The following is a 24,847-nucleotide window of genomic DNA, read 5'->3' on the forward strand; positions in this document are numbered from 1 at the left end:
GAGTGGGTTGTGATTTCCTTCTCCAGGGGATCTTCCTGACCCAGATATCAAAACCTTGCCTTTTACATGTCCTGCATTGACAGGTGGGTTCTTTACCACTGGGCCGCCCAGGAAGTCTGCATTTGAATGCCTTTTTAGGCATCTCACACTTAACATATTTGTAATGAAATTCTTGATTCTGCCATAGTCTTTTTAGCTTAGATACAGACCCAGACCGTAAAAACGTTAGTTTTATTTTATTCATGAATGTGTTGCCCAGTGCACAGGACTGTGTTTGATACAGTAAATACTTTGATTGAGTGATTAAATGAGTGACTATTACAGTTAATAAGTGCCACAGATGTCTAGAAAGGGAAGAGCTTAGCATTGGTGTTACTGTAGAGGGCTTTGTGGAGGGGCTAACATTTTATTGTACTTTTTAAAATAATTATTTATTTAGCTGTATCAGGTCTTATTTGCTGCATGTAGGATCTTCAATTGTGTCATGGAAACTCTTAGATGTGGCATGTGGGATCTAGTTCCCTGACCAGGGGTTGAACCTAAGGCCCCTCCATTGGGAGCTCAGAGTCTTAGCCAATGGACCATCAGGAATTACCAAGGAGGATAACATATTAGATAAACCTTGTATATTGATAAGGTTTGTTTTCTTCAGTTGCTAAGTTGTCTGACTCTTTGAGACTCCATAGCCTGCAGCACGCCAGTCTTCCCTGTCCTCACCATTTCCCAGAGTTGGTCAGACTCATGTCCATTGAGTTGATGATGCCATCCAACCATCTCTTCCTCTGTTTCCCCCTTCTCCTCCTGCCTTCAATCTTACCCAGAATCAGGATCTTTTCTATTGAATTGGCTCTTCACATCAGATGGCCAAAGTACTGGAACTTCAACTTCAGCCTCAGTCCTTGCAATGAATATTCAGGGTTAATTTCCTTTAGGATTGTCTGGTTTGATCTTGTTTTCCAAGGGACTTTCAAGAGTGTTCTCCAGAACCACAGTTCAAAAGCATCAATTCTTCAGTGCTCAGCCTCCCTTATGGTCCAACTCTCACATCCATACATGACTACTGGAAAAACCATAGCTTTGACTGTACGGACCTTTATAGGCAAAGTGATATCTCTGTGTTTTAATACTGTCTAGATTTGTCATAGCTTTTCTTACAAGGAGCAAGTGTCTTTTAATTTCGTGGCTTCAGTCACTGTCCCCAGTGATTTTGGAGCCCAAGAAAATAAAGTCTGTCACTGTTTCCATTTTTTCCCCATCTGTTTACCAAGTGATGGGACAGGATGCCATGATCTTAGTGTTTTGAATGTTGAGTTTTAAGCCAGCTTTTCACTCTCATCTTTAACCGTCATCAAGAGGCTCTGATAAGATTTAGATAAGCAGAGAAAAGAGAGGAAGGCATTTCCATCACAGGGTAAAAATGAGCAGAGGAACCAGAAGTAGTCATCATGATATGTGTATGGAAGTGAGGAGCTCTGGGACATCAGGAGATAGAGCAGCATTGTTCAGATGTGGAGGTAGCAGTGAAGGGACATACCTTACGAAATTCTGGAGGGTTTTAAGTGCCAAAAAATAATTCAGTTGATATATCTATTAAAATATAGTGTAAGTTTCTACTAAGTTCTTCCTTAGGATACTTAGTTCTTATTTATGTTGCCATAAAATTAATGAGACATTAAGGATTTTGTTGAATGCTAAACATACTAACACAGAGACACATGGCACAGAACTTGGCTTTAAATATATCCACCAACTCAAAAGCATTATTACAAGTCTCCAAAAGATATTTTAATGACTGTACTTTTATTCCATGTGCTAAGTTATACCCTGACAGTGTTAAGCAAGTATTTAAAGACAGATCAATTAGACACAAACCCATGAGAAAATGTAATTAGTAAACACGTACGCCAATATAAAAACACTAATGTCCTGGCACAAGGAGTATCCTGGATGTATGTGTTGGTGTGTATGTGCTTTCATGTATCTGCCTATGTTTATGGGTTAACTTGTTTTTCCAGCTCCAACATAAATGAAGAGAGCTTAACAGATAGCTGACACTTTATTCCAAGAACACATTGTAGAAGTATGAGATGGGATGGGCTGTCAGGACAGAAGGATCTACTTTACGCTTTTAATCAATAGATCCAGTGGTAGAGTATTAAGTATTAAGGTGGAATATGAGAATAGTTCTTTTCTGATTTAGTAGCCGAGAGACTTCTGTAGGCATGTTGAATCTTACTAGTAACGTGATGAGCTGGCCCAGCCTTTGTCTTTTGTGGCTGTTGGTGCATTTGGAGTTTTAGAATTACTTAAACAGAGGCACAGAAAAGTGAAAGACCACAGTGACAAAATAATGCTAGACGATAAACTGTTGAACTAAAAGGTCAAGTTTCAGAAAGGAAAGTAGATACCCTCAGCCAGACTGAAAAAGTCCCTCTTCTACATCACAATCAAGTAGTTGTTTGAAATTATAAGGGGAAAGTTCTGGAAAGTCCCATGTTGGGATTTATGTAATCAGTGAAGTAATATCAAGTCTAGAGGTATAAAGCTCTTTAGTTCAAAAGATACCTTTTCAGCTGGTAAAGAATCCTCCTGCAATGCAGGAGACCTGGGTTCGATCCCTGGGTTGGGAAGATCCCCTGGAGGAGGGGACAGCTACCCACTCCAGTATTCTGGCCTGGAGAATTTCATGGACTGTATAGTCCATGGGGTCCCAAAGAGTCAGACACAACTGAGCGACTCTCACTTCACTATGTATCTCTCTCTCTCTCTCTTTGATTTTGTCTGCTCTATGAGACCTGCAAAGTATTTGCAAGTATTTGGTTTTATTTTTTTACTTTTACAGGTAACTTTCGGCAAAGGGCCACCTAGTAAATAGTTTAGGCTAGTTTTCAGTTATACAGTTTCTGCTGGAAACATTAACTTACCAGTCTAGTGCCAAACCAGCCTGTGTTAAAATGAAACTTCACTGATGAAAACAGATGTTAGGCCAGATTTGACCCATAAACCAGAGTTTGCCAAACTCTGCTTTAGAGGATCTGTAGAATCTTCACAGTCTGAAGTTTCTCACATTTGAAAAATCTCTGTGAGTCAGAAGTGATAGGTCGTTTATTTTTCATCTCTATATTTATAACATTTAATTCACTTTGTTTATGATTATAACATACAGACACACACATACCAGAGAGACATACACTTAGAATCTGCCTGGATAAAAGTGAAGTCACTCTGCATTGCTGAGATCCTGATTTCAGCCTTCTATGAAGAGTGGAAGCCTGATGCTAACTAACCCATTGGCTGGGCAGTGTATGCTGAATCATTAGATTGAGAGTATGAATGAATCAAGTGTGAAACAGGGGTGTGGATGAATCAAGTAGAACAGAAGCAGAAGAGGGGAGCATGGGGGCACAATACTTGGAATGACACAGACCTAGGGGTAGAGGTGAGAGGGCAAACTAAAGAAACTGCTAGCTGGGGGAAAGGTAATATTTCCATCTCCAAACTGGGGAAACACTGTGATGAACCTATCTGCAGGGTAGGAATAGAGACAGAGAAAATGATCTCGTGGACACACAGAGGGGAAGGGCAGGGTGAGACAAATTGAGAGAGTAGCATTGACATGTCTAAAACAGATAGCTAGTGGGAAGTTGCTGTGTAGCATAGGGAGGTTAAGCTCAGTGCTCTGTGATGATCTAAGGTGTGCGATGGGACTGGGCTGGAGGGAGGTCTAAGAGGGAGGGGCAATACACATACATATGGCAGCTTCATTTTGTTGTACAACAGAAACTTCATACAACACTGTGAAGCCGTTATATTCTAATTAAATTTAAAAAGTTGAGGTCAGAGCAGCAGTTATCCCTCTGTAGTGTGCATCAGCTCTTGGACCCTGTCCCCAGAAACTCTGATTGACTAAGTCTGGGGTGGAGCCCGCAACTGCCTCTTACCATCCATCCTGGGTATTTTTATTCAAGTTGTCCGCAGGCTAGACGTTCGCCCTCGCCAGCTTCCTTCCCTAATTGTCCCAGAGCCTGGTCACCTGACCCAGATCCAGCCTCTTCTAATCTGTTTCCTGTCCCTCTCCTTTTGAAATTTCTACCTTTGTGCTATCAAACTAATCTGATTATCACCTAATTTGCTTTTACTTGAAATTAAAAGAATTAACCTGGGTGATTTATCCACAGAAAGAATCTTCTTAAAAAACTTTACATCAAAACAAAAACCATAACTTTCTCCTCGTGGGCATGGATTCTTAGATCCCCCATAGCTGTGTGAGAATCCTAAGCCTCACCATGCTTTGCTTGTAAAATTCCCAAGGACCAAACAAGAAGAGAAGGCCAGACAGCTGGGGCACAGCATGGGAGAGGGCCAGGGATGAGGCAGGGGACATTGGCAGGGTCAGTCCAGGACACTTGGAGAGCTTCCTCAGGGGGTTGACCTTTAGCATCGTCTAAATGCAAACTCCACTCCGTTTCTGGGAATGGCGTGAGGAGAACGGGATGATGGGAGATAACTGCCAGGTGTAGAGTTGGTGGCTGGGTACAATGGGATATAGAGACAACTAGGGGGTAGGACTTCCCTGGTAGCTCAGATGGTAAAAGCATCTGCCTACAATGAGGGAGACCCGGGTTCGATCCCTGGGTTGGGAAGATCCTCTGGAGAAGGAAATAGCAGCCCACTCCAGTATTCTTGCCTGGAAAATCCCATGGACAGAGGAGCCTGGCAGGCTGCAGTCCATGGGGTCGCGGAGAGTCAGACACGACTGAGCAACTTACCCTACGTAGGGGGTAGGATGCGGGGGAAAGAAGCTGCTCTGGTATTTGAGGAATTTGTGAGACACTGGGTCACAGGTATATAACCTGCAGTTTATTATATGTACCTGATTCTCAGGAAAGAGACCTGGGCTTGGAACGTGAATGGACAGAGATAGTAGTATATAGATGCTATTTGAATTGGTGGGCATGGATGAGATTTCTCAGGACAAACAGTTGGAATGAGAGGAGAAAAAGATCAGGAATGAAATGCTTTATTTTTAAAAAAATTATGAATTAATTTGGCTGTGGCGGCTCTTAGTTGTGGCACAGTGGATCTTCTTTTGCAGCGTGCAAGCTCTCTATGATGTGTGCAGGCTCAGTAGTTACAGCACGCAGGCTAGTTGCCTCAAGGCATGTGGGCTCTTAGTTCCTGGACCAGGGATCAAACCTGCATCTCTGCACTGGAAGGCGAATTCTTAACCACCGGATCACGAGGGAAGCCCCAAGAATGGAATACTTTACAGGAAAGGAGGAGAAAGAGAAACATGTAGGTTAAGAATGAGAGGTCTGAGCAAATGGGGCATGAAAGCAAAATAGACAGACTCACAAAGGAGCAGGGGACCAGGGACTCCAACGAACTCAATATGTAAGTGAATCGTGTCTGACTCTTCAACCCCAGGGACTGTTGCCCACCAGGCTTCTCTGTCCATGAAATTCTCCAGGCAAGAATACTGGATTGGGTAGGCATTCCCTTCTCCAGGGGATCTCCCCAACTAAGGGATCAAACCCAGGTCTCCCGCATTGCAGGCAGAGTCTTTACCATATGAACCATCAGGCAATACCTAAAGTGCAGCCCTAAATCCCAACAGGGTTTGGCACTTAGATCACCAACAGCCTCACTAAGGGCAATCTATACTGAGTGGTGGGGGCCCCCAACATACATCAGTGAGCCCAGAGGGCTGTAAGGTTAATACTAAAATGTGGGTTCGCTCTGGGTGCATATTAGAGAAGCAGTGGTTCCGAGCTGCTTAGCCAGTGTATCCTCTTCTGATCCCTGTCTTAAGCATAATTAAAGTGAAATATCAGTTCCAAATCTTTGAGGGAAGGGAGGATGAGATAAACACTGGTGGCATTGCAGATCAAATTTTCTCTTTGTCACTGAGCAGCTTTTATATCCTCAACACACGGCAGCTGCTCTTCAGATGAAATGGGTGTGTATGTGTGTGTGTGTCTTGTTTAACATGCCCATCCCAGATTTCCGAAGCCTCCTCATATAGGTTTGTCTCTACTCTTAGCACAGTGGCATTATCCAGAAGCACTGCCAGGAAAGGGCTAAGAGGAAATACGCATTCCTGTTTGCAAAAGCAGATCTTTAGCTGCCAGACAAGGCATTTATTTCAACTGGTACCCACCCTGCGTGGTGCTCTGCGGTTCCCAGATGGTAACTCACGTGATGAGATAGCAGCGACAGTGCTAATTAAATGTCAGTGAGCTTGGGAGCTGCAGCAAGGCCTTCATGCTCAGATTGCTGAGACAGAAGTAGGAAGGAGAAGTGCATCAGCCTTCCTGAGGCTCATTAGAGTTGGGGAGGGCTCGAATTCAGACAGCTGGATTCAGATCCTAAATGGACACTGCAAGAGGGCCCACAAATGAACTCCAAAAGGAACAAACAAACATTAGTATACATCGTTTTAACAGAAAACACATCCTTTGGCAGGTTTTCCTTGACATCATCCATCACCCCCATTTGACTGACTGTGAATTGAATTTAGCTTGTTCTTTTTAAAACAAAGCAAAACATTGTTTTATTGTGAAAGGCTATGCTTCATTTAATAGGTCTTTGTTGGTTATCCATTTTAAATATAGCAGTGTGTACATGCTCTTCCTAAAGTCCCCTAACTATCCCAACCCCCCAACAACCATAAGTTCGTTTTCTGTGAGTCTCTCTTTTGTAAGTAAGTTCATCTATATCATTTCTTTTTAGATTCCACATAAAAGGGATGTCATATGTTTCTCCTTCTGTCTGAGTTACTTCACTCACTGTGACACTGTTTAGGTCCGTCCATGTTGCTGCGAATGGCACTTCATTCTTGTTAATGGCTGAGTCAGATTCCACTGTATGTATGTGCTTTATCTTCTTTATCTAGTCCTCTCTCAGTGGACATCTAGAGTGCTTCCATGTCTTGGCTATTGTAAACAGTGCTGCAATGAACACTGGGGTGCATGCATCCTTCTGGATCATGTTTTTCTCTGGATATATGCCCAGGAGTGAGATTGCAGGGTTATACTGAGGGCAGGAGAAGGGCAACAGAGGATGAGATGCTTGGATAGCATCATCAACTCAATGGGCATGAGTTTGAGCAAACTCCAGGAGATAGGGAAGGACAGGGAAGCCTGGCGTGCTGCAGTCCATGGGGTCGCAAAAAGTTGGACACACCTGAGCGACTGAACAACAACATGGTAGCTCTACTTTCAGTTTTTAAGGAACCTCCATGCTATTCTCCGTAGTGACAGTACCAGTGTTCATTCTCACCAACAGTGCAGGAGGGGCCCCTTCTTTTCACACCCTCTCCATCATTTATTGTTGTGCATGTTTTGTTGATAGGCATTCTGACCAGGGTGAGATGATGTCTCATTGTAGTTTTGATTTGCATTTATGTACTAACTTGCGATGTTAAACATCTTTTCATGTGCCCATTGCCTATCTCTGTGTCCTCTTTGGAGAAATGTCTGTTCAGGTCTTCTGCCCATTTTGAGTGAGTTGTTTGTTTTGATGCTGTTAAGCGTCATGAACTGTTTGTAAATTTTGGAGAGTAATCCCTTATCGGTCACATCATTTGCAAATATTTTTTCTGGTCTGTGGGTTGTCTTTTCATTTTGTTTATTGTTTCCTTTCCTATGCAAAAACTTTTTAAGTTGATCCAATTTGTATATTTTTGCTTTTATTTCCATTATTCTGGGAGATGAATGGAAAGTTGACCACTTCCATATGTTCAGCATTGATGCAGAGGAAGGGAGAAGTCTTCCGAAGTAATAAACACTCAGCGTATCCAGGAAAGATGAGTGCTGAGGCCGCAGGTGGTGACAGTCAGCCAGGCTCTATCCCGCTTCTCCTGGGGGCTCAGACGTTTTCTTTTCTTGTGCGTCACAGTCTGCATTGCATTTGGTGGCACAGAGAAGCAGCCACCTTAAAGTCATTACCAGCCTCTACCCAGAACTACACTGAGCCCCCTTTCTCAGTGATGGCACGGTTCTCTAACCAGTTCCCCAACTGGAAAGCTGGTGTTCATCTCCACCCTCCCCACCCCCCAACCCAGACAGCATAGCTCACCATTTCCTCCCTCTGACATCTCTCAGACCTGCCCAGGCTTCTTCCTCTTCTTGCCCGTTTCTTCCTTCTGCCCGGGCAGCTGTAACAGCCTCCTTCCTTTGCCTCCAGTAAAGTCCCTTTTTAATCCACGTTCCACCGGAAGGTCAGAGGGATTGTTCTAAAATACCCACTACTTGTGTCTGTCTCCTCACCAAACTTTTCAGTCATTTTCAATAGAACAGAGCAGGCAGTCACAAACAAGCTTGGGAGACCTTTGATGCTCATGTGCCTGATTACTTAAAAAAAAAAAGACTCATAGTTATCAAGTACTGAGTGCTGTATCTCATGAAATCATTACCACTCTGAGATAAATAGGAATAAAGTACTGCTACTGGAGGGCTTCCCTGGTGGCTCAGTGGTAAAGAATCTGCCTGCAAGAGACACAGGAGATGTGGGTTCAGTCCCTGGGTCAGGAAGATCCCCTAGAGAAGGAAATGGCAACTTACTCCAGTATTCTTGCCTGGGGAATCCCATGAACAGAGGAGCCTGGCAGGCTACAGTCCATGATTTGCACAGAGTCGAACATGACTGAAGCGACTTAACATACACGGCGCACTGTTAGAGAAGACACTGGGGTGAATGGAAGCAGGGAAGCTGGTGTGTTGTGTCAGTCATGTCCAGCTCCTTGCGACCCTGTGCACTGTAGCCCGCCAGGCTCCTCTGTCCATGGAATTCTCCAAACAAGAATACTGGAGTGGGTTGCCATTTCCTCCTCCAGGGGATCTTCCCAACCCAGGGATCAAACTCATGTCTCTTCATCTCCTGCATTGGTAGGTGGGTTCTTTACCTGCTAGGGCCACCTGGGAAGCCTAGCAGCTTCTCTAACAGCACTGCCCTGAACCCTTAAGAATGCAATGCAGATTATGTCATCTTTCTGCTCACAACCTTCTGATAATTCTAGTTTGTAAACAGCATCAAATCATTGGCTTCAAAAGCTCCCCAATATGACGTGACCCCTGCACCCCCTCTCCCTGCCTCTGTGGCCACCCTCTTTCTCCCCTACTTAAGTGACCCTGGTCTTAAGGCTGTGTTTTGAAACCAGCAAACATACTCCTGCTTTCTATCATTGAATTTACTGTTTCTTTTGTTATTAAGTTTCTGTTACAATGTTCTATTTCATTTGAAATAGCAACCTCCAGCCCCTCCCAGTGTTCATTACTCCCATCCTCTGCTTCTTGTCTTAGCACTTTCCCCTTTTGATTGGCCATAGATTTGTTTGTGTATGTTTCTCCCATGACTGGAAAGTCCATAAGGGCAGGAATTTTGTCGGTTACGTTCACTATTACGCATGCTCCCTATGTTTAGAGAATTACTAGACACACATCACAGTTTCATGAAGCATTTTAGAATGAACACAGAAGGTATTCGCCAGTTATAGTATTTAGCTCATGATTGCTTACACTATGAAGAGAATTTTGTTGTTGTTGTCCTGGATTGGGATAAGTGGCGTTTTTGTTATGTTAAAATTGCATATGATGCTGCTGCTGCTGCTGCTACTACTGAGCGACTTCACTTTCACTTTTCACTTTCATGCATTGGAGAAGGAAATGGCAACCCACTCCAATGTTCTTGCCTGGAGAATCCCAGGGACAGAGGAGCCTGGTGGGCTGCCATCTCTGGGGTCGCATAGAGTCAGACACGACTGACGCGACTTAGCAGCAGCAGCTGCAGTGCTTTATGGATCGAACAGTATTGTTTCTTTTATGGATAACTCATGACCTTATCATGTAATACCAAAGAAGCATAAATTGCAGAATATAGCATTCTCTGTAGTATCTATATGTTTGTGTTTGATGCCTATATCCTTAGATATCGACCAGTTAGCAATGTATTTTTTAAGAAAGGAGAACAAGTCTTTCTAATTGAGTATGTCTCTGAATTTTCTTTCCTCCTTTTCTCTTTTCACGGCATGCCTTCTCTTTGTCTCTTCAGTTGCAACCTGGGTAATTTAACTTCTGAATTACTGTATAACTTTTAAAAGGTGTTGGGTGTCACAGAATGAACAAGCAACAAAATCTGTCTGTTTGAAACTCTTTGTTTCTTTTCAGTTTGATTCAACTTATCTGAATCCTAACTTAGAGTTGAAATTCACCTTGCCACCTCATTTCCTCCTGTATTAGGTTTGCCTTTGAATGCAGAAGTTCACTTGAGCAATAATTCTCTCACTTTTGAGAACCAGTCTGTCTAACAAAGGCTGACCTTTTTTTTTGTTGTTTAAAGCAGCTGTTGATTAGACAGTTAAACATAGAGGGGCACTACCACGGTAAATTTCTCAGTCTGATGTAACTCAGAAATAGAAAGCTGCAGAAACCTGAGGTTGAAATGCTTTCAAGCAATTGATCTTAAAGTTCCTGAAAATTATCTCATGGTGCTTCTGCTCAATTCCCCACATTCCTCCCCCAGTTTTACATCTGACTCATTTGTGCACTTCAGATTAGATTCCTGAGCACACTGGCAGTGGCAGGACTGTTGTGGAACTCATCATTAGGATTCCAAGCCTTTAATTAGGCCACTTTGAAGTGGCTTTGTCAAGGCTATGAGCAAGAGCAAAGCAATTGACTCATTCTTAGACGAGGTTTATCATAATGGAGAGTAGAACAGTAATACTGTGCTCTTCGCTAAGCCTGATTGGTTGAGGAATGTCAGGAGTATTAGAAGCATAGGTTCTCCAGTAATTCTCTTAGATAGGGTATTGTAGGTATTATTTCACAGCCAGGTAAATTAGACATAAAAAGGCCAAGTAATTGTATATGTTCCTGTGAAAGGTCGGGGCAGAACCAGAGATAATCCCTCAATGTGGATAATAACCACCCCCTCACTCCAACAATTACTTTGAGAGCAAGTGTTCTCTAAGTTTTCCCAGACAACCATAAGACCCATTTTAATATGTTCAAAGACTTCAGAAAGATGACTGTCTTCATCTCTTAATGCTCTCCTTTAGGGGGGAAAAAAAGAGTCACTAGAAACTGTGAAAGAATTAGAATACTTTTGAACAGATAAGCAATACTCTAATTCATCAATTCTTTATTTTGTAAGTAAACAATTGCTTTCCTGCATAAAAATGAATTATACCATCTTTCACATTTACAAATTATGATTCAATATTTTCTAAAAATCAATCTCTTTTGGAAAATTAAACACATTTACCATTAAAAATCGAACAAACAAAAACTCTTTATGCCTGCCATCTACCCACCCATCCATCCATCCATCCAATTAATATTTATTAAGGAGTCTTTGTATGCTGGACTCTGTTGATACATGGGACACAATCATGAACAAAACAAAATTCCTGTCCTCCCAGGACTTTACTGTAGGTGAGGGAGATACTCTAACATCAGATAAATGCTAATTCACAGCCATGTTTCATTATTTTAATTAATCTTTCTGTTGAGAAAGATCCTTCTGTTCTGCTAGTGTTTCCCAAACTACATTTGAAAGATCATTAGGGAGGGGACATGATTGTAAATTTCCAGCTAATTTATTTCTAGATGATTGAAGAAGCTACTAAAGTATTATTATCCTCTTATCTCTGGGTCTGAAGAAATGCATTACTTCCTTTATGGGAATAGTCGTGGTGGTGGTGGTGAAGCCGCTAAGTCATGTCCAACTCTTGCGATCCCATGGACTATAACTTGCCAGACTCCTCTGTCCATGGGATTCTCCAAGCAAGAATACTGGAGTGGATTGGTATTACCTCCTTCAGGGGATCCTCCTGACCCGAGGGTCGAACCCGGGTCTCTTGTACTGCAGGCAGGTTCCTCACCAACTGAGCTGCCAGAGAAGCCCTATGGGATTAGTAAAACCTGGAAATTTCCAAGACTTGTCTTTATTTACATCAGAAAGAAATAGAGTCTGAAGAAATGTCTGTCTTTCATCAATTCTACAAAGCAAAAGAAAAACTCCTAGGGTATATCATTTGGGTGTTTCCTGGAGATCAGTTGCTAATGTTAATCTGTATTTTGAATAACTCCACTAAACAAGTAGATTAATTTTTTGTGTACTTCTAGCCATGAAAATATTTTATTTGTTTTGAGTAGAATGCTGCCAACAATGATTAATATAGAATATTTTTGTGAAATGCTGATTTCAGAGAATATAATCTACTTACATACAATTTATTTTCATGGACAGTAGTTTTAGTCACTCAGAAAATATTCTTATATTAATATCAGAAGCAGTTCAGCATTATATTGTACTTTTTAAATTTTTCCATGAAAAATACAAAATGACAGATATTTTCCTTCAAAATTATAAAATTTTAATAAAATACTAACATATATAACTTCTACAGTATTAAACATGAGAAAGTGTGACCTGTTTTAATTGAAGAAATGAAACTAAAGAATAAATATGACAAGCAATTCTAGGGAAAAAGCTAGCTTTTAGAAGGTAATTTTGTTCATCTATTCATGAAAATATATCTGTAAACTAATTTGATTAATATGCTTATATAATTATGTAAACCTTCTAATAAACATTTTTTACTTGAATGGGATTTTGGTACAGAAATCTTTTATATATTTATTTTATTTTTATTGGAGTATAGTTGATTTACAATGTTGTGTTACTTTCTGGTATACAGAGAAGTGAATCAGTTTTATATATACATATAGCCACTCTTTTTTAGATTCTTGTCCCTTATAGGTCATTACAGAGTAAGTGAGTAGAGCTCACCATGCTGTACAGTAGGTTCTTATCAGTTATCTGTTTTATATATAGTAGTGGATATGTGTCAATCCCATTCTCCCTATTTATTCCTGCCTTCTTTCATCCCTGGTAACTCTATTCTGTTTTCTACAGCTGTAAGTAACTCTTTCTATTTCGTAAATAAGTTAATTGATACCATTTTTTAGATTGCACATATAAGTGATATCATCTGATACTTGTGTTTGTGTGTCTGACTTACTTCACTCAGTATGACAGTCTCTAGGTCCGTGTTGTTACGAGTGGCATTATGTCGTTCTTTTTTATGGCTGAGTAATATTCTATTGTATATAGGTACCACATCTTCTTAATCCATTCCTCTGTGAATAGACATTGAGGTTGCTTCCATGCCCTGGCTATTGTAAATAGTGAGTACAGAAATCTTTTTAAAAGAGCAAAGTGAACTCAGAAATTGGAATGTGTGAATGATAAGTGACCAATTTTTTTTAATTGAACGGAATGCTTTTTATACGTCTGATCCCGATTTCAGGTTGTTTTTTTTTTCTTTTTTTGAAAAATGGATTCAGTAACTACTGTTTTTAAGAGTTTTTAAATGTTGCGTGCTCAATCACTTCAGTCTTGTCTGACTCTTTGTGACCCTATGGACCATATCCCTCCAGGCTCCTCTGCCTGTGGGATTCTCCTGGCAAGAATACTGGAGTGGGTTGTCATGCCCTCTTCCATGGGATCTTCCCGACCCAGGGATCAAACCTGCATCTCTGCTTTGCAGGTGGATTATTTACCCACTGAGTCACCTCCTTTAAAAACAGAATTGCTTCCAAATTTTAAGTTTAATTTTAGATTACAAAAGGGGATTTCCTGTTAAGAATATAAGTTGGTACTGGTGATAAAAATTTATAAAGGACAAGAATTCTCAACTCTTAACAGCACTGAAATCACCTGGAGGCCTGGTTAAACCAGGTTGCTGGACCCCAACTGCAAACTGCAGGGTTTCTGATTCTGAAGGTGAAGTGGGCCCCTAGAATTTGCCTTTCTAACAAGTTCTCGGGTGATGCTGATGTCACCGGTAGTGGACCATATTCTGAGAACCTTTATATTAGAATAGTAAGTGTTAGTCGCTCAGTCATGCCCGACTCTTTGCGACCCCATGAACTGCAGCCCTCCAGGCTCCTCTGTCCATGAGATTTTCCAGGCAAGGATACTAGAGTGGGTTGCCATTAAGTATTAGCAATCAGCAGGAAAGCTAGATTCTTCATCACAACAATTTGTAATGCTTTATGGCAAAACTTTAGTTCAAAGACAACTTACTACCTTCAGTCATTTTAAAATGCATTGTTTCTTGCCCTTTTCCCCACCCCCCTCCTTTTTTGCCTTGCTTCAAGGGTTTAGCTGTCAAATATTTATTTACTATGATCACTAAAGGTCTTTTATTGGTTTTACTATAATTTTAGACAGACCCTCATGAATAGGAGTCTAGATCATTTAGAAATTAGGAGTTTTAAAAATTTTGGCAAGTTTCTTGTTATTTCCCATTATCTTTAGATTGGCTACCATTGTAAAATGGAAATAATAAACTGATCTCTAAGAAATATAAAGGATTTATTTTAGATATTAGATAAGTAGGAGCTATGTTTCTTTAACACCTTAGATAACAATGCTGTAACAGAGTAATACTGGCTTTGCAGGGTCCCTCCTTCAGTCCTGCACTGGAGGGAAAGGACCAGTGGTTGTGTATACGTGGCAATGAAGAGAGAAAGCAGTCGTGAGACCTCATGCTTTCCTGGGTCTGGGATTCTGTGGGCTGCTGGTCCATGAATCCTTCACAGCTGCCTGGCAAGGTATTAAGAAATTTGCCCCATCTCTTTCCCGGGGTGCCAAACTGTATTTCTCAGAATGAACGCCCAGTCTATTCTTTCTCCTGTTCATTGACAGCTTTCCTCTTGGTTACACTGTCTTAAGGGCTTTCTCTTTGGATTCTCAGGAGCCTGTTTGGAAATCCAGAAAAACAAATATTGCCTTTTTCCTCTTTCATTCTGGTTACAGTCCAAATACTGCTCAAGGTAATATGGACAACTGTGTTTGAGTAACAGGGGAAACCTGAGAAGGAGAAAAAGGGACTTGTGAATTAACTTTTTAAGACTGAGATTTGTTACTTTTCCCAGCTAATCGATTCCATTATACTATTTGGTGGTGAATCCGTACTAGCCTCTGCTTCCCATGGCCCATCTATGGTACTCTTCCCGCTTTGTCTCATTCTTACCTGACTTCTCCCCAGTCTCTAATGTCGTCACCTCCTCCCTTTGGGAGAAAGTCATCATGTTCCCCTCGTGAAAGGAGCCCTTCACTTCTTAACCTTAGACATGAGCGGAATATTAATGGGGATTTCCTGTGGCCTGGGCTGTACTGCCTGAGGTGGGAGGGGTGTTCTCCTGTCTACCTGGGGGGCCTAAAGCCAGTTCTCCTTTGACGTATCGTAGTACAAACAACTCCTGCCATGGTGACGTGATTGTTCTCTTGCCAAGACCACACAGCTGAACTACCTCATGTGAGAAAACCTTTTCTTCTTCTTGTCATGGCTTTGACCCTGTTCTAACAGAATAATAATTCTGGCATCCATATCCTGGGAGAAGAGTTATTTCTTCTTTGGTCTACTTTCTTTATAAAGGACCTCACAGTCCTGGGAGTGGCTCTGGGCAGATGACACCAATCCCAAATGGCTTCTCTCTAATCCCCGACTCCTTTTCTAACAGAAGCAAAAAGAATAGATAAGGATCTCAATTTATCTTGCCACATTAAGAGAAAAATTCCTTTATGGTTTGTATTTGTATTAGCTTCTGCTATAGATTGAATGAGTGTGAAACTTATTTCTCATTGGCAAAAATGTGTTGATTGTAATGGTTCCTATTTTGATTGATAAAGATAGAATTTGGGGGGAAGGTACGTAAATACACACTAAAAGAACAGAAACAAACTGGACTTTAGAAAGGGTGCATCTGGGGACTGGGCATGGGATCATAAGAAACTTTAACTTTATCATTTTTTTTTAATACCATTTAAGCTTGGAAGCAATTATAACAAAATTTTTAGCAACAGATATTAGCTTGGTACAAACAATTTCAGTTTAAGACCATGAATTTTAAATCATTATGCTTGAACTTAATTGCTTCCAAGCTTAAATGGTATTAAAAAAATAATGATAAAGTTAAAGTTTCTTATGATCCCATGCCCAGTCCCCAGATGCACCCTTTGTCTTGCTTTCTAGTTTGTTTCTGTTCTTTATTGTGTATTTACGTACCTTCCCCCCAAATTCTTAGGTTGAATCCTAATGCCTAATGTGGGGACTTCCCTGGTGGCTCAGATGGTAAAGAATCTGCCTGCAATGCAGGAGATGCAGGTTCGATCCCTCGGTCAGGAAGATCATCTGGAGGAGGGCATAGCAACCCACTCCAGGATTCATGCCTGGGAGAGCTCATGGACAGAGGCACCTGGCAGGCTACAGTCCATAGGATTGCAAAGAGTCAACTGAGCAACTACTTTCAATGCCTAATGTGATGGTATTAGGAGGCAGGGCCTTTGGGAGGTAATTAGGTCATGATGGTGGAGCCCTTATGAATGGGATTAGTGCCCTTATATAGAAAAGAGGCCTGAGAGAGATCTTTTGCCCTGTCTACCAGTAGAGTTATAATGAGAAGACATCTGACTATGAGAAAGTGAGCTCTCCTTAGACATTGAACCTGCTGGTCCTTGTTCTTAGACTTCCCAGCAGCCAGGAATGTAAGAAATCAGTTTCTGTTCATAAGCCACCAGTGTATGATATTTTTGTTATAGCAGCCTGAACAAACTAAGACAGCTTCCTCGGGCTGTGATAAGAAGTTACCACAAACTTGATGGCTTAAAACAGCAGGTTTTTACTATCTCACAGTTCTGGAAGCTGGAGGTCCTAAATCAAAGTGCTGGCAGGCCTGGCTCTTTCTCTAGGCTCTAGCGGAAGACCCTGCCCTCCTGCTGTTATTAGTTTCTGGTGGTTGTTGGCAGTCCTTGGTGTTCCTTGGCTTGTCTCACTCCCATCTCTCGTGTCATCAGATGGCATTCTCTGTGTGTTTGTGTGTGTGTGTGTGTCCAAATTTCCTTCTTCTTATAAGGACACTACTCAGTGGATTAGGGCCCACCAATATCCGGTATGACTTATCTTAATATCTTCATGTCTGCAAAGACCTTATAGTAAGTCCACTACATACAGACCTTCAAGTTGTGAACTTTCAAAGATGCCAATATGCGTTCACATGTCCAGTCACTTAAATTCTTAATAATTCATGTGTCTGGCGTACATTGTCACATGCGTGTATCCCCTACAAGTGTGTGTAGGGGATTTGTGTACTTTACTGTATGGTACTATAGTACGGTAGTACAGTGTCTTTATTTCAAGCCTGAGATGTCCAGGAGCAAGCATAAAAACATCAGTGATGTAGCTGATACTACTGTACTGTACTGTAAAACTTAAAATGTTTTCTTTATTTTTGTGTATTTGTTTTTTATGTATTATTTGTGTGAAAAATATTATAAACCTACTGTACTATGGTACTATATAGCTGACTGTGTTAGTTGGGTGCCTAGGCTAACTTTGTTGGGCTTATGGACAATTGGACATGCTCTGGAAATTGAACAGAACTTGCTGTATTTCCAAATAGGTCAATTTCACAGGTCCTGGGGGTTAGAACTTGAATGTACCATTCCGGTGGATATAATTCAATCTACAGCCATATTCTGGAGAAGGCAATGGCACCCCACTCCAGTACTCTTGCCTGAAAAATCCCATGGACGGCGGAGCCTGGTAGGCTATAGTTCATGGGGCGCTAAGAGTCAGACACGACTGAGTGACTTCACTTTCACTTTTCACTTTCATGCATTGGAGAGGGAAATGGCAACCCACTCCAGTGTTCTTGCCTGGAGAATCCCAGGGACGGGGGAGCCTGGTGGGCTGCTGTCTATGGGGTCGCACAGAGTCGGACACGACTGAAGTGACTTAGCAGCAGCAGCAGCACAGCCATATTCTCTATTCACACTCCTCATGTGGGCGTTTAATCTGGCTCCAAATTCTAGTCTTGTCTCCTGCTACCCATTCTTCGTGACTTTGTTCATGGGGATCCGTCTCTACACAGGATAACTTCTTTGTGCTATCCTCTCCAGCCACTTCTTCATTTTCTCTGTTCTTTAAAAACCTTTATCAGATGCATTTCATATGTGATTCCTTTCCTAGGATCACCACCCAAATGTGACTCCTTGTATTTCTGCCCTTGTGTTCCCTCTTTGAATTACATTCTTGTAATCATTTTAATTCCTCCAACTAAAAAGTAAGTTGTTTAAAAGAATAAAGTATCTCACTTATCTCTGTACTCCCACACTAGTTCTATGCTTTACATATAGTATAATCACAAAATCAGAGGAAAACAGATAATTTGAAAATATACGCCTTGTATATTTTAAGCATGTTAGAATAGGTAAAACTTTAGTTTATACCCTCTTCTGCTGATTTTTACCTCAAATAAGAAGAGTGTTTGGTATAAAAGCAGTGTACCAAACCTAGCAGATAAGGCAATTATTCTGACTTCAGGCTCCAGCTCACTTTGTGATCTTTGGATAGCTGTGTCAGTTTTACCAATTAATAAAAATGGAGACTACATGAAAAAGTTCACAGATGAGAGGTGCCAAAGAATAATTATTGTTGAATAACATTCAAATGCAATTGCTTTTTTTTTTTTTTACCTCATCCTTACTTGGCTCCAAACTAAAATAAACACTAAAATCTTAATGATAAGAATGCAAATGTGAAATGGTTTAACAAGTTCAGTTCAGTTCAGTTCAGTCACTCAGTCGTGTCCAACTCTTTGCAACCCCATGAATCACAGCATGCCAGGCCTCCCTGTCCGTCACCAGCTCCCGGAGTTCACTCAAAGTCATGTTCATCGAGTCGGTGATGCCATCCAACCATCTCACACTCTGTCGTCCCCTTCTCCTCCTGCCCCCAATCCCTCCCAGCATCAGAGTCTTTTCCAATGAGTCAACTCTTTGCATGAAGTGGCCAAAGTATTGGAGTTTCAGCTTCAGCATCAGTCCTTCCAATGAACACCCAAGACTGATGGCATTTAGGATGGACTGGTTGGATTCCCTTGTAGTCCAAGGGACTCTCAAGAGTCTTCTCCAACACCACAGTTCAAAAGCATCAATTCTTCGGTGCTCAGCTTTCTTCACAGTCCAACTCTCATATCCATATATGACCGCTGGGCTGGAAAAACCATAGCCTTGACTAGATGGACCTTTGTTGACAAAGTAATGTCTCTGCTTTTCAGTATCGTGTCTAGGTTGGTCATAACTTTTCTTCCAAGGAGTAAGTGTCTTTTAATTTTATGGCTGCAATCACCATCTGCAGTGATTTTGGAGCCCCCCAAAATAAAGTCTGACACTGTTTCCACTGTTTCCGCAAGAGTTGCTGCTAAAAGTGGAAAGCCCATCTTTATTTCCCAGTCTTGGACTTTAAAACTGCCCAGTGTTAGTCAAAGACCCTACTATAGGTTTATGTATAAGGTTTGTATTTAAAGTGTGTGTACATACGTATACATATTTTAAATTCCATTCAGTGTTGCATATGTATTTAACTAAATTACAAATGCCATAATTAATAATAAGATACATGACTTTCATTTTTTCTTTTCAATATATAGTGAAAGAACCCGAGCCCTTCTTGGCAGTCTTTTGCTATTAGGGATGTCTTGATTTTTTTATAAGGCTGCTGCTGCGGCTCAGTCCCTGCAGTCATGTCCAACTCTGTGCAACCCTATGGACCACTGCCTGCCAGGCTTCTCTGTCTGTCAATGGGATTCTCTAGGCAACAGTACAGGAGTGGGTTGCCATGCCCTCCTCCAGGGTATCTTCCCAACCCAGGGATCAAACCCAGGTCTCCTGCATGCAGGCAAATTCTTTCCTGTGAGCCACTGGGAAGTCCTTTTATAAGGCTAACTATCCACCAAAGCTTTTGATCCTTTCCTCACTAATATATCTCCCCATGATTGCATTGCAATTTGTTTTAAAGCTTTATTATTTTTATAGACAACAGATTATCTCAGGACTAATTTTCCTATTTGTATTAATGAGCTAATAGGGGTTGTTTATTGGTAAAATTATTTGGCCATCACGTACTAAGCAGATACTACAAGTGTAAATCCTGTGTCCATATCATGTGTAAAACAATTGCTACTATTTTGCCTTACAAGTATTGCTGTGGATTACAAGTGTTTCTGTTCTCAGAGATTTCCCACCTATGACGTTATCCCTTTTAGCATCCAGTGTTGTTGCCCATGTTCAGCTTCTCATGATTACTACTATTGATTGTTGGCTGGCTTTCCAGACTGTGGTATGTCGTGACATCATATGATTTTGAGTGCTGTGGTGAGGGTCTCTGTCAAGTCAAGTTGGATATTGTAAGATGGCTGTCCTTGATTATTTAAATTAGCTGTTTTCCAGTTTTTCATTAGGATTTAAATTATATTTCTTACTGTGGTGGCTCTTGACAGACATACCATACTTGTCCAGAAATTTAGCGAGTGTTTGCACCTTTGGTTTCCAAAGCACATAATACTAAATGATGCCACTGCATCTTTGGATGCTGGGGTTGTTCTTCTTTATTTGCATCATAGGAAAAGGTACATGGCTGGTAGAATGGACAAGATGTGGCCAGAGTAAGAGCCCATCTCTGAGGAAACCCTGATGTCTCTGGTTGTCAGTGTGGCCATTCTGCAGAATATTTTTGATCAGTTCAGTTCAGTTCAGTCGCTCAGTCGTGCACGACTCTTTGCGAACCCATGAATCACAGCACGCCAGACCTCCCTGTCCATCACCAACTCCCAGAGTTCACTCAGACTCACATATATCGAGTCAGTGATGCCATCCAGCTATTTCATCTTCTGTCGTCCCCTTCTCCTCCTGCCCCCAATCCCTCCCAACATCAGAGTCTTTTCCAATGAGTCAACTCTTCGCATGAGGTGGCCACCAAGTACTGGAGCTTCCGCTTTAGCATCATTCCTTCCAAAGAAATCCCAGGGCTGATCTCCTTTAGAATGGACTGGGTGGATCTCCTTGCAGTCCAAGGGACTCTCAAGAGTCTTCTCCAACACCGCAGTTCAAAAGCATCAATTCTTCAGTGCTCAGCCTTCTTCACAGTCCGACTCTCACATCCATACATGACCACAGGAAAAACCATAGCCTTGACTAGACGGACCTTAGTCAGCAAAGTAATGTATCTGCTTTTGAATATACTATCTAGGTTGGTCATAACTTTCCTTCCAAGGAGTAAGCATCTTTTAATTTCATGGCTGCAGTCACCATCTGCAGTGATTTTGCAGCCCAAAAAATAAAGTCTGACACTGTTTCCCCATCTATTTGCCATGAAGTGATGGGACCGGATGACATGATCTTCATTTTCTGAATGTTGAGCTTTAGGCCAACTTTTTCACTCTCCACTTTCACTTTCATCAACAGGCTTTTTAGTTCCTCTTCACTTTCTGCCATAAAGGTGGTGTCATCTGCATATCTAAGGTTATTGATATTTCTCCCAGCAATCTTGATTCCAGCTTGTGTTTCTTCCAGTCCAGTGTTTCTCATGATGTACTCTGCATGTAAGTTAAATAAGCAGGATGACAATATACAGCCTTGACGTACTCCTTTTCCTATTTGGAACCAGTCTGTTGTTCCATGTCCAGTTCTAACTGCTGCTTCCTGACCTGCATACAGGTTTCTCAAGAGACAGGTCAGGTGGTCTGGTATTCCCATCTCTCTCAGAATTTTCCACAGTTTACTGTGATCCACACAGTCAGAGGCTTTGGCATAGTCAATAAAGCAGAGATAGATGTTTTTCTGGAACTCCCTTGCTTTTTCCATGATCCAGCGGATGTTGGCAATTTGATCTCTGGTTCCTCTGCCTTTTCTAAAACCAGCTTGAACATCAGGGAGTTCACGGTTCACGTATTGCTGAAGCCTGGCTTGGAGAATTTTGAGCATTACTTTACTAGCATGTGAGATGAGTGCAATTGTGTGGTGGTTTGAGCATTCTTTGGCATTGCCTTTCTTTGGGATTGGAATGAAAACTGACCTTTTCCAGTCCCATGGCCACTGCTGAGTTTTCCAAATTTGCTGGCATATTGAGTGCAGCACTTTCACAGCATCATCTTTCAGGATTTGAAACAGCTCCACTGGAATTCCATCACCTCCACTAGCTTTGTTCATAGCGATGTTTTCCAAGACCCACTTGACTTCACATTCCAGGATGTCTGGCTCTAGATTAATGATCACACCATCATGATTAGCTGGGTCATGAAAATCTTTTTTGTACAATTTTTCTGTGTATTCTTGCCACCTCTTCTTAATATCTTCTGCTTCTGTTAGGTCCAGACCACTTCTGTCCTTTATCGAGCCCATCTTTGCATGAAATGAATGTGGTCCACTGGAGAAGGGAACGGCAAACCACTTCAGTATTCTTGCTTTGAGAACCCCATGAACAGTATGAAAAGGCAAAATGATCGGATACTGAAAGAGAAACTCCCCAGGTCGGTAGGTGCCCAATATGCTACTGGAGATCAGTGGAGAAATACCTCCAGAAAGAATGAAGGGATGAAGCCAAAGCAAAAACAATACCCAGCTGTGGATGTGACTGGTGATAGAAGCAAGGTCCAATGCTGTAAAGAACAATATTGCATAGGAACCTGAAATGTCAGGTCCATGAATCAAGGCAAATTGAAAGTGGTCAAACAAGAGATGGCAAGAGTGAACATCGACATTCTAGGAATCAGCAAACTAAAATGGACTGGAATGGGTGAATTTAACTCAGATGACCATTATATCTACTACTGCGGGCAGGAATCCCTCAGAAGAAATGGAGTAGCCATCATGGTCAACAAAAGAGTCCGAAATGCAGTACTTGGATGCAATCTCAAAAACGACAGAATGATCTCTGTTCGTCTCCAAGGCAAACCATTCAGTATCACAGTTATCCAAGTCTATGCCCCAACCAGTAACGCTGAAGAAGCTGAAGTTGAACATTTTATGAAGACCTACAAGACCTTTTAGAACTAACACCCAAAAAGATGTCCTTTTCATTATAGGGCACTAGAATCCAAAAGTAGGAAGTCAAGAAACACCTGGAGTAACAGGCAGATCCGGCCTTAGAATGCGGAATGAAGCAGGGCAAAGACTAATAGAGCTTTGCCAAGAAAGTGCATTGGTCATAGCAAACACCCTCTTCCAACAACACAAGAGAAGACTCTACACATGGACATCACCAGATGGTCAACACCGAAATCAGATTGATTATATTCTTTGCAGCCAAAGATGGAGAAGCTCTATACAGTCAATAAAAACAAGACCAGGAGCTGACTGTGGCTCAGATCATGAACTCCTTATTACCAAATTCAGACTCAAATTGAAGAAAGTAGGGAAAACCACTAGATCATTCAAGTATGACCTAAATCAAATCCCTTATGATTATACAGTGGAAGTGAGAAATAGATTTTAGGACCTAGATCTGATAGATAGAGTGCCTGATGAACTATGGAATGAGGTTCGTGACATTGTACAGGAGACAGGGATCAAGACCATCCCCATGGAAATGAAATGCAAAAAAGCAAAATGGCTGTCTGGGGAAGCCTTACAAATAGCTGTGAAAAGAAGAGAGGTGAAAAGCAAAGGAGAAAAGGAAAGATATAAGCATCTGAATGCAGAGTTCCAAAGAACATCAAGAAGAGATAAGAAAGCCTTCTTCAGCAATCAATGCAAAGAAATCGAGGAAAACAACAGAATGGGAAAGACTAGAGATCTCTTCAAGAAAATTAGAGATACCAAGGGAACATTTCATATTTTTGATAGAATTGCATAAATAGGGGACTAAATCCTTATTTTTAAAAATTAGATGTGTGTTCATTGGTCTCTGAGAATTTGCACTGTGCTCTTAGTAAACTATAAATTTGGACCAAGAGAGAGCTCTAAACTGACACATTTTCACACATTTCAGAATCATTGAGAGAGTCTACTTTTTTGTATTTTGTCTATGTGATAGGAATGCTATCCTTGCTTTGTAAAGGATTCAGTTCAACAGTTTTTGAGTACCCAGTTCCTTCCTCTCCAAGTAGTTTACAATCTAGCGGAAGAAATAGAAGTACGTGAACAGCTATGAGATAAGAAAAAATATTAAAATATTTTATTTCTACCAATGCTGGGAATTCTGTCATCATCTGATATCTAATCATATTTCTTTGTCTTTGGCCTTTCTCGTTTATTGAGGAGAAAACAGAGATAATTTACTGAAACTTAAATGTGTCCTTGCTCATTTAAATGCATAATGACTGTCACTAGTTAACCCATTTCTTTATCCAACAAATATTTGTTTTTGTCTATTTGGTGTACCAAGTTCTGCTTCTGGCTCTGAGAATGTAGGAGTGAATAAGCCCAAGCACTTTTTCTCAAGGTTGTTTGCAGCCCATTGAAGAAAAATGATAGTTACTAAGAGGCAATATGGAAAATTATACTCTCTAGAAATGTAAAGGGCAATATCTGAACACAGAACAATGAAGAAGAAACTAGGTGACTTTAGTCAGGAAAGGCCATCAGTTATAAAGAATGTAAAAGATGTCCAGGTTTTAAAAATGACCATTACTTCTAATTTGTTTTTATTTGAAAGAATTATGTATTTCAGGGCTCCCTGGTAGGCTCAGTGGTAAAGAATCTGCCTGCCAATGCTAGAGACACAGGTTCAGTCCCTAGTCAGAGAGGATCCCACGTGCCATGGAGCATAAGCCCATGGAGCAGCTAAGCTGTCGGGCCACATCTCCTGAGCCCACGTGCTGCAACCCTGAATGCTACAGCCCAAGCACCCCAGAGCCCGCGCTCCACAGAGAAGCCACTGCAGTGAGAGGCCTGTGCACTGCAGCTAGGGTAGCACCCGCTTGCTACAGCTAGAGAAAAGCCTGTGCGGCAACAAAGACCCAGCTCAGCCACAGATATAAATAAATCAGTCTTT

General features: G+C 41.3%; 1 protein-coding gene across 1 annotated transcript in view; it reads left to right on the forward strand.

Moving 5' to 3' along the window:
- Positions 1-24,847, forward strand: part of ITPR2 (inositol 1,4,5-trisphosphate receptor type 2) — a 592,637-nt gene that overhangs the window by 430,396 nt on the left and 137,394 nt on the right. The gene's annotated exons all lie outside the window — the stretch shown is intronic.

The sequence above is a fragment of the Budorcas taxicolor genome, chromosome 5, assembly GCF_023091745.1.
Source record: "Budorcas taxicolor isolate Tak-1 chromosome 5, Takin1.1, whole genome shotgun sequence".
Lineage (NCBI taxonomy): Eukaryota > Metazoa > Chordata > Mammalia > Artiodactyla > Bovidae > Budorcas > Budorcas taxicolor.